Below are 14009 nucleotides of genomic sequence, written 5' to 3' on the forward strand. Positions count from 1 at the left end.
TTTAACCTGGAACTCCTCATATGCAAGGAACAATACGATCACCTCGTAATTGAAATAACCTTTTTCATAACAACTTCTATGAAGGCACTAGAAGAGGGAACTCAACTTGGAGGTGAGCTCAATGGAGCACAACATTCGACAGCGGATAGGGAACTCAATATGGTGGTGAGCTCCAGCACACTGATGCATGCTCTCAGTGTGTTAGAGCTGATCACCAACTTGAGTTCCTTCCCCATTGCCGAAGGTTGTGCGCAATTACAAAAGGCTCAACCCCAAGTTGAGTTCTCTCCCAGTGTCTCATGGTACAATGATGATCCGTTTCCCTTGGCTTCCCATTTTGCAGCATGGTTGGTCATGCAGTTTTTCTTTCAAGTCTTTCAAGGAATTGCCTTCATCATAGCAACTACTTTCAAGGCACTGGCAGGTTATGAAGGAATTACTTATTTCAAGGCATTGGAAGAGGGAACTCAACTTGGCGGTGAGCTCAATCGAGCACAACATTCGACAGTGGACACAAGGAACTCAATCTGGTGGTGAGCTACAGCACACTGACGCATGCTCTCAGTGTGTTACATCTTATCACCAAGTTGAGTTCTCCTTCCCCAGTGCGGTTGTGCTCACTTATGAGAATCTCATCACCAAGTTGAGTTCTCTGCCAGTACCTGACGGAACGACAATGACCCGTTTCCCTTGGCTCCCCATCTTGCAACTCCCTTGGTCATGGCTATGGCTAGTGGAGTGTTGTAGGATGGAGAGCCAAGGCAAAAAATGGATCCCATGACTTGGGTAGCATTATGAAGGGGCATTGAGGTTGCAGCAGAAGGTTCATCATATGGGTAGAGGGGGCTTGGAGAGAGCATGGAAGGGGGTAGGAGAGAAATTTTCCTGGGTGCGGTGAATTGTTTCTATGCCCTTAATGCCTTTATATAGCTAGACTTGCTGCCCTCCTGCTCTTTTTCCCTTTAATTCTTGTGTCAATTGTGTGGCTCTGGGTGCCTATCGCTACTAAGAGCACACAATATACCCGCTGGATTTTGTTGGTAGCCCAACCTAGCATAGGCAGTCATTTACATCATCATCTAGCCATGACATGTGATTAGATGGTTTCCATGCTAGAATTTCTTGGTCATCGAAGCCAAGATCATGATAATTAAATAGGAAGAGGGGGGAGGAGCGGTGGCACATGCACCCAGCTTACTGGTAGCCTAGCCTAGCCTAGCAGTGATTTACATCATCGTCTAGCCATGATGAGTGATTAGATGGTTGCCATGGGAGAATTTCTCGGTCATCGGAGCCAAGATCATAATAATTCAATGGGATGAGGGGGAAGGATCAGTGGCACATACACCCAACTTTGTTGGTATCCTAGCCTAGCATAGGCGATCATATACATCATTATCTAGGGATGATGTGCGATTAGATGCTTGCCATGGGAGAATTTCTCAGTCATCAAAAAATTCTAACAGTTTGATATGTTCTTATAGTCTATCTCTAGCTTAATGCTAATCTGATCATGCAAGTTAGATGGTCCCTCATGAAAAGTCATTGTTATTACAGTCTGATTCTAACTCAATGTTAATCTGGATGGCCTATGAACTAGATGTCCCCTCATGCAAAGTCATTGTTATTATAGTCAATTGAAGAAAGGAAATATCAAAACATGACATCAGATTAGCATTGAGTCAATTCATCAGGCTGTAATAACAATAGTTCTCATTCTAAACTATTCTTATTACAGCCTAATAAATTGACTAAATCCTAATCTAAGCTTGTGAACTCGATGGTCCCCCATGCAAAGTTATTGTTATTACACTCTGATTCTAGCTCAATGCTAATCTGAGACTGTGAACTAGATGGTCCCTCATGCATAATCATTGTTATTATAGTTTGATTCTGACTGAATGCTAATCTGAACCTATGAATTAGTCGGTCCCTCATGCACGGTCATTATCAATAAAACAAGCTCGGTGGTTGTTTGGGATTTACCTTTTTCTTTGTTTGGGATTTATTGATTCAGATTTACTAAAACAAGCGCGATTGTTGTTTGGGATTTACTAAAGGTTATATTTTATGGGGGTCGTAGTTAATCCTAAACCAACAAAAATGCATTTTGTTGCCAGTGCCTACCTCCTCTAGCCTTAACTATCATACAACTAACCTGTCATATTCATAAATGTAACGTGTGGGAAATCTATCGGTACGTGGGTCTTCAAAGATGGCAAAGATCTCACTATGGATTACATCGTTGAGCATGTCAAGATGGCTTGATTTGACAGATTAGAATATGTGAACAATTACATCTCGGATAGTAAGAGAGGAAACTAGTTAAAAAACCCGACAGGTCTCGAGTGAAGGAACAGCAGAGGAACAGAGATGGAAAGCCATAGAGGCAATGACATTTTTCCTACCGCTTGTCCTGAGCTTGATGAAGCCATTTCACAAGGGGTCCCTTGACAACCCAAGATTTTCCTAGATGAGATTGATCACTTGGAGGAGGAACATAGAGTTCCCAAGAGTGTCAATCACAAGATGGTCATATTGCAAGAGGAACTATGGGAAGGCCTTTAATACTATAAGAACCCACAGTTTGCAAAGTATGTTGCTGAAGGCTCCCACTCTGCGAATTGTCGAGCCTGCATCCTGGAGTCCTTGTGTAAATATAAAGCCCTTCAAAGATCTCGGACTTGATCTCTTGGAACCTTGGATATATAATACCCTGGACTTTTTTAGGGGCTGACCACCCCTCTAATATAGTCGGTTTTTCAATAAAACTTGAGTTTAGTAAATTGTCTTCTTTGAAAAAAAAAAGTAGTAAATTGTCTTTGTATTTATCCATACTTAGATATGATGGTGGTCTCTTTTCAAAATATAGAAGAGTAAAAATTGATTGTATACTACCTGGGTATATAACTTTAGGTGCTGACTATACATTTGGCTTTTCTATATAACCTTAGTTTTAAAGCAATAATTCACCATTTATCCTTCCTTGGATATGACTTCTTCACTTAGCTGGACCTTGTCATTAGAAAATGTTGCATTTAGTTGGATTCAAAGGTTCTATTTTCTTATGACTGCTTTACTCATGATGTGCGATTAGATGGCAATTCTAACAGTGTGATATGTTCTTACACTCTATCTCAGCTTAATGCTAGTTCTCATTCTAAACTATTGTTATTATAGCCTGATAAACCAACTGAATGCTAATCTAATCTTGTGAACTAGATGCAAATTCATTGTTATTATAGTTTGATTCCGGATCAATGCTAATCTGAGCCTATGAATTAGATGGTCCCTCATGCACGGTCATTGTTATTACAGTTTGATTCCGGCTCAATGCTAATCTGAGCTTGTGAATTAGATGGTCCCTCATGCATAGTTATTGTCATTACAGTTTGATTCCAACTGAATGATAATCTGAACCTATGAATTAGATAGTCCCTCATGCACAATCATTGTCACTAAAACAAGATCGGTGGTTGTTTGGGATTAGTATACTATTTGGGATTTATATTTTCCCTTGTTTAGAGAGAATATTGATTGGGATTTACTGAAACAAGCGCGGTGGTTGTTTGGTATTTAGTAAAGGTTATATTTTATGGGTGGGGGTTGCAGGTAATCCTAAACCAACACAAATGCATTTCGTTGCCAGTGCCTACCTCCTCTAGTCTTAACTAGCGTTTGAGCTAACCCAATCACAATTCTAATGGTGAATAGAACAGAGCTCGACACATGGCACTATATGTATTAACGCATGAGCACAGAGACTATTGCTCTATCTCACGCCTGACTACATCACACAACCTTTGCCTTGCCATGTTTGCTGACCACCACCGTGCTGGTTCAAGCAATGATGTTTGCATGGAGAGACCACCACGTTGGCATGAAAATATTGCTCTATCTCATGCCTGACTACATCACACAACCTTTGCCTTGCCATGTTTGCTGACCACCACCGTGCTGATTCAAGCAATGATGTTTGCATGGAGAGATCACCACGTTGGCATGAAAACCACCATGGCATGTCAATCTCTAAAGGGGACCCCTCAAGGTCCATATGCACAACCACCGTGCTGGATGTTGGAGTTATTTTAGTTCTAAACCAAGGAAAATAGTGTTATTTTGGAGATATTTTAGTCGTATTACTCCTTATGCAACAATTTCTCAACCCCACTGCACACATTCTTGGAGCTATTTTAGTTCCAAGCTAAGGAAAATGTAGACATTGCAATTTAGTATAGTTTCCTTGCAACCACCACACTGGTTATTGGAGTTATTATAGTTCTAAGCCACCGTGCTAGTTATAGGAACCATTTTCACTACAGCAACAACAGTTTTTTCAACAATTTCTTGTGCAACAATCCCTATGGCTGCAGTAAAATGTAAACGAGGGCCACTTTCACTACCGAAGTAAAAGCAACAATAGTTTTGGCGATAATGGTACTACATTGAAATTGAAACAAAAGAAATTACATTCGATAGTTTTTGCGATAATAGTATTACATTGAAATTGAAACAAAATAATTTACATTCAAAGCAAACATTTAACAAAATAGATTACATACAAAGATGCTAGCACTTTGTCTTTGTGACACTTCTTTAAACACTTTTGGCACTTGTCAACACCACCACTATGGTAGGACTGGGTGTCACTTTTTGCCTTTGTTAGCACTTTCTTACACTTTTAACCTGGTGCCTTGTATGTAAGGGGACAATACAAGCACCTCGTAGTGCTATCGTAGGTAGGAATTTCTTACAATTTTGACCCAGAACTCCTCGCATGCATGGGATAATACGAGCACCTCATAATTGAAATAATCTTTTTCATAGCAACTTCTTTTAGGGTAGTGGAAGAGGGAACTCATCTTGGAGGTGAGCTCACTCGAGCACAACATTCAATAGCGGACAGGGAACTCATTATGGTAGTGAGCTCTAGCACATTGACGCATGCTCTCAATGTGTTAGAGCTAATCACCAAGTTGAGTTCCTTCTCTAATGCCGTAGGTTGTGCGTAATTACGAGAGGCTCATCTCCAAGTTGAGTTCTCTCTCTGTGCGTGACGGAACAAGGACGACGACTCGTTTCCCTTGGCTTCCCATTCTACAACATGGTTGGTTATTAAGCAATTGCTTTCTTCCTTGCAACTTCTTTCAAGGCACTGGTGGCAGGATTATCAAGGAATTGCTTCTTTCAAGAGCGAACTCAATCGAGCACAACATTTGACAGTGGGATAGGGAGCTCAATCTCGTGGTGAGCTCCAGTAGATTGACGCATGCTCTCGGTGTGTTACAGCTTATCACCAAGTTGAGTTCTAGTTCCCTAGTGCCAAAGGTTGTGCTCAATTATGAGAGTCTCATCACCAAGGTGAGTTCTCTACCAGTGCCTGACGGAACAATGACGACCCATTTTCCCTTGGCTCCCATCTCGCAACTCCCTTGGTCATGGCTATGGCTGGTGGAGTGTTGTAGGATGGAGACCCAAGGCAAACAATGGATCCCATGGCTTGGGCAACATTATGAAGGTGCATCGAGGTTGCATTAGAAGATTCATCATAGGGGTAGAGGGGGCTTGGAGAGAGTGTGGAAGGGGGTAGGAGAGAAATTTTCCTAGGTGCGGTGAATTGTTTCTCTGCCCTTAAGGCCTTTATATAGCTAGACTTTCCACCCTCCCACTCTTTTCCCCTTCATTTCTTATGTTAACTGTGCGACTCTGGGTGCCTATCGTTCACTGCTAAGAGCACACAATCCACTTGCTAGATTTTGTTGGTAGCCCAACCTAGCGTAGGCAGTCATCTACATCATCATGTACCCATGACGTGCGATTAGATGGTTGCCATGCTAGAATTTCTTGGTCATCAGAGCCAAGATCATGATAATTCAATAGGAAGAGGGGAAGGGAGCAGTGGCACATGCACCCAGCTTACTAGCAGCCTAGCCTAGCCTGGCAGTCATTTAAAGCATCATCTAGCCATGACGAGCGATTAGATGGTTGCCATGGGAGAATTTCTCAGTCATCAAAGCCAAGATCATAATAATTCAATGGGATGAGGGGGGAGGAGCGGTGGCACATACATCCAACTTTGCTAGTATCCTAGTCTTGTGTAGGCAGTCATATACATCATCGTCGTCTAGCCATGACGTGCAATTAGATGGTTGCTCATGACATGCGATTAGATGGTTATCGTAATAATGTGATATGTTCTTACACTCTATCTCAGTGTAATGCTAGTTCTCATTCTAAACTATTGTTATTACAGCCTGATAAACTGACTGAATGCTAATCTAAGGTTGTGAACTAGATGCAAAGTCATTGTTAATTACAGTCTGATTGCTTCTCAATGCTAATCTGAGCCTATGAATTAGATGGTCCCTCATGCAGAGTCATTGTCACTAAAACAAGCTCGGTGGTGGTTTGGGATTAGTATACTATTTGGGATTTACATTTTCCCTTGTTTGGGATTAAGTGATTGGGATTTACTGAAACAAGCATGGTGGTTGTTTGGGATTTACTAAAGATTATATTTTGTGGGGATTGTAGGTAATCCTAAACCAACAAAGATGCATTTCATTTCCAATGCCTACCTCCTCTGGCCAGTTCCTACCTCCTCTAGCCTTAACTGGTGTTTGAGTTGACCCAATCATGATTGCATGCTGTTCCAACCACCGAACTGATTTAGGACAATCACATTAAGTCCAAGCTAGCCTGGTTTTGATTTTAGAGCTCAACCAACCACACGGTTGCACGGTATTCCAACCACAAGCTAGTTTAGGACAATCACATAACTGGAGTTTGAGCTAACCCAACCACGATTGCATGATGTTTCAACCACCGAGCTGATTTAGGACAATCACATTAAGTCCAAGCCAGCCTGGTTCTAGTGTTTGAGCTGAACCAGCCACATGGTTGCATGATATTCCAACCACCAGAATGGTTTAGGACAATCACATTAAGTCCAGGCTAGCCTAGTAAACTATCCCAAAGCTGAATCACAAACAACCACCGGGCTGGTTTAGGCAACCACTAACCTGTGTTGTATCAAGAAATGAAATAAGTAAACTATACCAAAGCTCAATCACAAGCAACCACCAGGAGGTTTAGGCAAGCACTGACCTGCGTTGTATCAAGTATGTGTATGATGTGCTCGTTAAACATCTTGCATCCCGTTTGCTTTCTATAGATGTCCTTGTTATTTGGAGAAACTATCGAGAGATGCACAAAGAGTGGAAGCAATGCCTGATCATCCCGATCCGAGTAGGCTATGGGCTTCAATAGAACGTAAGAAAAGAAGAGACAGCCTAAGTGCATAAGTCATTGCAATAGTGGTGACGTTTTGGCACGAAAATACAAGGTGTTGGTAGGGTTGTCATCTATGAACTTTAGGGTGCAAGCTAAAGCTTGTGAAGACTCGAGAATAATATTTACCTGAATGGCCTGATGTTGCTTCATGGTATACTAAAATTTTATGAGATGAAGTCCCTGAGCATCTGCCCTTGATCATGTACCTGTGGGAGTACCTTGTGGCACCATTTCCTGCACATTCGATGCATGCACAACTTGTTGTCTATTAAATATGCAAGTGGATTCACATCCTGGAAAGTGATTCTCCTCATTTCCACATCCCTCATGGGCGTCTTATGCATCTTCTTCTCATTGAAGACCACATCATGGCTTCATATGATCTTCTTTGCTTCCGGATACCAGAGTATGCAACAATTCTCTTTCTCAAAAATCACACCTTCTTATCCTAAGTCTAAGATGCCCCATGGCTCCTTCTCAATATTATAATAGCTAGACGGACAAGTGGAGGGTTGGCACAAAGATTCTTGCCATGTCATCATACTCTTCCCTTATAGAAATATTATTTCTTGGACTATATACCACCACCCCACATGGGACCAGCCCACATGGATGAGTAAGTCCAAGATTATTTGCCACCTCCACCAGTTTCATACTATATATCCCATTGACCGTGGCCATGTCTCAATGCTTGCATGGGGCCACCTAGGATGAATGATTGCACATGGGATACCTTGCCAACTCATGATACCATATTATTTTTACCATGGACTATGTACAACACACCTATGGGTCCTTTTTCATGGAAGGGTAGCACAAGGAATTGCCCCTTGGGCCCTTAGCACACTATGGCTGTAAGCATGATTGGTTGGTACGCTTTTATTGCTTTGCTCTAGTAGTCAAAAAGCACCCCTAATATTGCTTTTAGAAATTCCATTGGCAAAAAGAATAGTGCTTCTAGTTCTTTTTAAATATAAGAAGGATCAAAAGCACAATATATTTGTCCACCTATGCTTTGGGCACCCTAAATTAGTCCCTCATAGCAATGTCCATGGACACTGCTTTTTGGTCCACTCAATCATGCTTACACCCCTAGATTTTATGCTACTAATGCCACACACTTAGACACACATTTATTCATACCATTTTCATTGGTAAATTTTTTGCCTATAAAAAGAAAAATTATATGGTTGTGTATGATCTATGCAATGCTACCATCTAGAATTTGGACACCAGAAGTGTTTTTTTACTAATAAGGATGGATAGATAAAGTTTTATTCATAAAAATATAATAGGATAAAGTACTGAATATATTATAAGTAAACAAATACGTGTTTCTTAATATTTTTTTAATTGCAAAAAATGAGTTGGATTAATGATAATTAGGTTGAATGTTTAAATAAGTTTGGAAGGTACTCCATTCCCTTTTTTTAAAGGTCCCCCTAATTGAAAAGAACTAAAAAGTATGTTGTTAGTGGAAGAGGTATTAATGAGGAAGTCTCTCTACTTATGTGAGTAGCATTGGAACCCCTCCCTTATTATTTGTGACGGTAAGAATCGATGACCCTTTTATTAGACATCTTTAACAATAACATTGATATTCATGTAGCCTAGCCAAAGCACAAGAGGGTGAACGACATCTTGAGTTCAAGTCCTCCTATGCACAAAATTTCTCAATTGAAAAAGTCATTTTCCATTTTACATTTCTTTGTCTATAGATCAAGGTATGTCTATGAAATGATTTGTTGATATTAAGGGTCTATAGAATAGTCAGATGGTGTAAATGAGAAAACTAACTCAAAAGCTATATGACAGCCAATATGTCCCCCAATTGAAATATGATGTCAAAGATCGTTGTCACATGCAATGTTTTAAGAAAGCAAGGGAAAAATATATTTATAGAATATGTATGAAAGTATAGCTACCTGAGCCAACATACAAAAAGTGCTTACCCAAGTCAAAATACGACTCCAAAACAGAAAATGAACTCTCAGGTCAGAACTCTCAGGTCAGAACAGAGCCGAAGTTCCCAGAATTACAGAATATGACTGCACAGACAAAACCACAGACTATGATACATGCCACAACAACTCTAGGAAGTGAGGATACTACGACAAGGGCCCAAGAGATGCAACAAGATACAAGCATGCAAAATGAAGACAACACACTCTGTTTCCAAGAGTTAATGGACTCTAAGGTACAAATTACTCTTGATCAATTACTAAACTTAGTTCTAGCTTTCAAACAACAAATTTGTAAGAGATTGCATCCAAAAGAGTCACATCCAACAAAAGCTCAACAACCAAGTAATTATGAGGAGGAAACTCCAGATATTTACACATAAACAATTGAAGATATGGACTACCAAGTACCTCTCATTGACGTAGACTACAAAAGGCAAAGGATTCCAAAAGTTTGGTGGATGGAGGCTCAAGTGTCAATATCCTATCAGAGGATATATTCAAAAAAAGTTGTTGCAATGAATTGGTTCTAGCACTATTCCAGGTGAGGATGGCTAACCAAATGAGAATCCAACCTCTTGGAATATTGAGAGAACAAGAGATTACAATCATGGGACTTACATTCACAGTCACATTTGTAGTGGTCAAAATGGTGGAAAAGGATTTTGCTTACTCAATGCTATTGGGTAGGCCATGGTTAAGAGATGCCAAGGTCAAGCAAGACTGGGGCTCAAAGAGAATCACTATCAGGAAAGGGAAAAAGAAAGTCAAGATCAACCTATCCTCCGGAAGGTGTTTTCCAAGAAAAACACAGCCACTTCAAGCAGAGGGAATCAATATGATTCTAGATTTTGATGAAGATGAGGAAGAAATTTTCCTCATAAGAAACCCAACTGTATTTCCCATTTTTGAGATTGATCTTATTAAGATTATTTATCAATATACAGGTCCAAATCAGTAGATACAACATTCTGACACAAATCTGACTGCTACAGAATAGAACAAAGTTGGAAACCAGTCGGATCAGGTTTTCACATAAAAATATACAATAGAGGCTACTGATGCAAGCAAAGATGATGCACCAGGGGATATCACTTCTAAATCAGCAAATGAGGCAATCATGAAAGCAAAAATACAATTTAAAGAACATATGCAAAAAACTGCCCCCTTTTAAAATGGCAATCAAAGAATTATTGATGCAGTACAAAGATATTTTTGCATGGCACTACACTGATATGAAGGGGGTAGATCCTAAATTCTACCAACATAGAATCAATCTGAAAACTGATGCAGTACCAATCATACAAAGCAGATATAGAATGAATCCAAATTATGCCAAGCTTGTCAAAGAGGAGATTGACAAGTTATTAAGAGTTGGTTTCATATATCCCCTGACACATGTCACATGGTTATCTCCTATTGTCATTGTTCCAAAGAAAAATGGCAAACTTAGAATCTATGTAGACTATAGAAAATTAAATGCAGCCACTATCATTAATCCATTCCCACTACCATTTTGTGATTCATTGATTGATGTTGTAGCTAGACATGAAATTTATAGTTTTTTTAATGGCTTCAATGGGTACAACCAAATCAGAATGGCTCCAAAAGAAAGGGATAAAAGTGCTTTTGTCACAGAATGGGGTGTGTTTGCATCCAATGTGATGACTTTTGGACTGAAGAATGCCCCACCTACTTTTCAAAGATTGATCCTAACAAGGTTTCAGCAATTTAGAATGCAAAAGCCCCAAAAAATGTCAAACAACTTCAAAGATGTGTAGGCCTAATCAAATGGCATTGCAAATTTCTAAGATACCTTGTAGATATTTGTTATCCTCTCACAAAGTTGACTAGAGATACATAACCATTTATCCGAGGAAATCCTCAAGAATATGCATTCAGCATTTTGAAAAAGATGCTTATGGTGGCACCTATCCTACAACCCTTGGTCTCTTCCTTTTGAAGTATTTGTGGATGCTTCAGATTCAGTAGTTGGTGCAGTCCTAATGCAAAAGAAAACACCAAAATGGTTCAAATCTATCTACTATGCAAGCAGGATCTTAACCAAACATGAGAGAAACTATGCAGTCACAGAAAGAGAGGCACTTGGTATGATTCATGCATTGCATAAGTTTAGGCATTATTTACTGGCTAATAAGGTGAATTTTCATGTTGACCACCAAGCTTTGATTTATTTGGTCAATAAATAGCAACTAACAGGAAGGCTTGCAAGATGGATATTTTTGTTACAGGAGTATGATTACACTGTGGTACATAGACCAGGAAAATAGCATGCCATAGCTAATTATTTGAGCAGACTATAGTCAGGAGAAGCTCCAACTGGCATCCTAGTTGAACTCTCTGATGCAGATATATTTATGGTAAGGATAGAAGAACAAACAAACTGGTATGACAAGATGCTATTTTTCTCATATGATTACCTATTGGTTCCAATCTCCACTGCCCCATATTAAGATCTAGAGAAAGATCCAAGGGGAGATAGAGTCAGGTGATATTGTACTCATCAAGTTCAAACAAGATAAGGATGTTACCGACATGGCTCAAAGGGTAGTGGAACAAAGTAGGACAAATTAATTAAAGATAAGCTTATGAAAGTGTTCACCTTGTGCATCCAAACCCGTCCTTTGGGACATGGGACAACTTTGCAAGCTATTTTGGCATTACTCCAGTTGTCTATCAAAGCGTGCATGGATGTTGTGAGACATGGCTAAAAGCTATAAGCTAGCATATTGTCACTTTAATTTCCACTAGCTGCAATCAAATATGTTAAATGCATAATAGAAGTAAGAAATGATAATAGTGTCAGGTCAAATTTTTTATTTCCATGGATGGCCTCTCTTGTGAATATGGAAATGGAAGGTGATCAATTCTTGTCACGACACTTCCAAGATTGCCTTGCTATCAGCTTGTGTGTGCATGAAACTACACAAGGGTTTGCAAAAGACATTCAATTGAATAAAGATATATTTGGGAAGTTGAATAAAGGTGTAATGCGGTCCACACTGTCTTCGTCGGAGTCTGTGTTTTTATCATTCTTGAATATGATAGAGATAGTAAATCTCAAGGACACCATTGTTGAGTGTTCATTTTAGAGTCAACGATTCATGTGTGTCATTTACACAAATGATGATGTGCTGATGGTTTGACACAAACATTTGTTATTTTGACATTCTTGAGCTTAGATGGTGGAGTTGTAGATATGATCACTTCTTGCAAGTCACCATGCCCTACAACATACTTGAGGATAATATCATGATTGATTGTGAGGATGAGGAGCAAAAAGGATACATATGAGGCTATTAAACGATGCATCATCAAAGGTGGCATCATGTGCTTTTGCAAGAAGGTCAGTTTGTAGTCGCCTTGTTCACCAAAGGAGTTGTTGCAATGCATGTGTTATCCTCTCAAAGAAGAGTGGTGTCCTTGGTGTTGACAAAATCACAAGCTATACAAGGCAAGTCCCTTTGTTTTGATCTTGCAACAAATGAACCAAGCATCAAGTTTTTGTTCAGAATTGAAAAGCCACTACAAATAATTGCTACTTTGCTACCACTAAATAATCCAAATAATGATGGTGAGCCAATGGGACACTTGCCTCCTATAGCTGCCAAAGATATTGCTAGTATTCCACTTTTGATTTGTAAAGGGATTTATGGCTTGTCAATCCTAGTTTTAAAAATGTAGCGACCATTTCAATAATATAACATTGTCATTTTTGTGATTGATTTGGTTCTGTGTGATCTAAAGCCAATGTATTTTTATTTTTATTCTTCCAAAGCATTTGAATTGCAATTATTTCCATAGATCCATTGAAATTGAGAGATCAGCACTCGTGTTATACTATGATGAGGTTTTTTGGAAACTTACCATAACCTCATAAGGGGATGATGTTATTGTCATTCACACTGAAACTAGAATGGTACTAGTGCCATTCTTTTCCACTTTGTATGTGCTTGTGGAGAATAAGAGTAGGGTCATTCATCCCATTCCTATTTTTTACATCTACTTTATCAATATTTCTTGCAGTTGTACTCATATCCATTTCCTACATGTTTTAGAAGCTTTTCAATGTGTTTTTGCTATGTTTTAAGTTCTTCATTGAAACCCTTGTGATGTGGAGAGTGGCACAAATGCCATGGGAAATGCATAAATGCACTCTCCATGAGGTGATAGGGGAGAGTAGTTTGTGTAGTTGTTTATCTCACAAGTGACATTCTACACTACCTCATAGGAATAATGGCACTAGTGTCATTCTCCACAATCATAATCGCACAGGGAGAATGGCACTAGTGCCATCTCCATAATCTTAGAGAGATAATGCCACAATAATATTTTAAATAATGAATAAATTTCTTGGAAACAAATCATATAAAAGGAAATGGACTCTTTGCTACCAAACCAAAATTAATATTTGGTGTGCTTACCTGTACGAAAAATAGCATTGTAGAATAAATGGGTTTAAGGATGAATGAATATGAATGATTTCAATTAGGACTATTTTTATCCTTGTGGCTATAGAAGGCTTGCATCTTGAATAATTAGATGTGAAGACCTTCATGGGGATTTAGAGGAAGAGATTGATATGCATCAACTACAAGGATACAAGGTCAAAGGAAAGAGGAATCGGTATGCAAGTTGAAGAAAAGTATGTATGGATTGAAGCAAGCTCCAAGCTAGTGGTATTCAAAATTTGACAAGTTTATGAAAGAACAGGTTATACTAGATGTCATTCAG

The sequence above is a fragment of the Dipteris shenzhenensis genome, chromosome 12, assembly GCF_047967505.1.
Source record: "Dipteris shenzhenensis isolate YYH24624 ecotype China chromosome 12, Dip_SZ_1.0, whole genome shotgun sequence".
In the NCBI taxonomy this organism is placed as follows: Eukaryota; Viridiplantae; Streptophyta; class Polypodiopsida; order Gleicheniales; family Dipteridaceae; genus Dipteris; species Dipteris shenzhenensis.